The following is a 2,051-nucleotide window of genomic DNA, read 5'->3' on the forward strand; positions in this document are numbered from 1 at the left end:
TCCAGGGGAGCTCACTGAGGCTGCAGTAATGCTGCTCCTTCCCCTCTCATCTCTGCTCTGAGTCTCAGCAGCCTCTGCTCAGTGGCTGGGCAGGAGCAGTGACACCTTCTCCACACACAGCCAGGTCCCCTGGCACAGCAGAGGGGAGCAGGGGGAGTGTGACTCAGGCTGGAGCATCCAGGGACACTGCTGTCATGGCAACTGTGCTCTCACCAGTGGGTTGCTCAGGCCAGGCAGCCTTTAATTAATGGCTTGGTTCTCGCTCCTTTCCTTCTGCCACAGTTGTAATATTTACTGTACCCCTTAGGCAAGCCACTGGAAAAATGGAGATAGCAAGCAGAGACTGCAGCCCATCCGAAGAGCACATAGGAAAAAGCTCAGGGGATGAGCTTTTGGGGATGAGGGGAAAGCCAAGGTGATGGACACCATGTAGATCTACCCAAAGCCTGCATGCTCATCACTAAAATACTTGAGAGTCAGTGCCAGCACCTGTGAGCCTCTAACATTCAGAAAGTCCCTTCAGCATTAGAGCAAGGAAGGAAAATACATAGAATCCTAGAATGGGCTGGGTTGGAAGGGACCTCAGAGCTCATCAAGTCCAACCCTTGATCCACTCCCCCCGTGGTTCCCAGCCCATGGCACTGAGTGCCACATCCAGGCTCTTTTGAAATATCTCCAGGGACATACTTGGAATCAGGAGCTCCCAAGCTTCCCAAGGAAGGCTAACCCTCTACATGCCTGTCATTTTAGACAATAACACTTGTGAAACACTTTATAGCAAAGGAACTGCCAGTCACATCATGCACTATGGGAAGACAAGAATCCAGAGTGGATGCTAAGATATTTTTCAATAAGGAAAAGTCAGCTTAGGTCAAGGTACACAGTAGATCCTGTAAAGATCCACTTTTAACAATGAGGAACTGAAATTCACAGCCTGGAGTGACAGAGGAGCCTGTCTATGATCTAAATATGTAAGTGTGCAAGGAGGAAAAGAAACTACTCAGGAAAAAAAAAAAAAATTAAAACATGTAGCAACTTGCTTCTTCAGGTATGAAAACCTGCATTCTCATAGGCCTGGACTGAAGCATTTTTAAACTCATCCCTAAATAACTATGCAGCCAGAAAAACACATGCATGTTTTAAGTATTCAGAACTGTTTGGCTGTGCCCTGTTCTTCCAGTATAGCTGATGGAGCCTCACCACCATCCCTTGATTATGTGGCCTTTGCACAGTTACTATGACAGGTTTTAGGACTGGTTCCTTAGTGGTGACTGGTTCCAACAGCTGAAAGATGGATTTACCTGTTCTTAATTACAAGGCCATCACACATATCACAGCTATAAGCACCCACTGATCCCACCTTCAGATACATCACCAAAAGAAGTCTCTAATCATGTCACAGAGCCCAGATCTCACTAACTCCTTGCACTGCCTTCTAGGCAATACCTTCTGCTCCAAATCATTTTGATGGGGCTAAAGAAAGGGATGCTACCAGCAGCAGTAAATAGCACTTTCTTGAGAACCTCTATTTTCCCTTTAACTAAAAGCACTTAAGTCAATCTCTGCTTTAAACATATAAAATAGGTTTTAAAAATATAAGGTACTGCTAATAGATACAAGGTATGCAATTCCCAAGCAGGGGAATGAGACCAGAATTGTATCTCTAATTTCCTGATGTCCACATCAAGAAAGAATCTGTAATGCAGGGGATTGAACCACAGCTCTGTTCTTTCAAGGTTTTAGGATTTGACTTCAAGGTTCAAAGTCTGAAGTGCTTTTCTCTTGAAGGAAAGCACAAAACACTTTTCCAAACACAGCCAAGAGTTTATTAAAAGCTCTGGCTTGCAAAGAGCTCCCTAATAATTCTCAACACTGTAAATCAGCATCTGTATTTTCCCCTCTACCCCACTCCTCAGATGCCATGGACATGGTCTCCCAAAAAACACTTGCCCAAGGTTCTGGGCAACTGCTTAACTTGTCTCACCAGGGGCAAATGACTGAACTGACCAGAAGAAATTTCTGATGAGAGACTAAAGAGCTGAGGACTTGGT

The sequence above is a fragment of the Heliangelus exortis genome, chromosome 11, assembly GCF_036169615.1.
Source record: "Heliangelus exortis chromosome 11, bHelExo1.hap1, whole genome shotgun sequence".
In the NCBI taxonomy this organism is placed as follows: Eukaryota; Metazoa; Chordata; class Aves; order Apodiformes; family Trochilidae; genus Heliangelus; species Heliangelus exortis.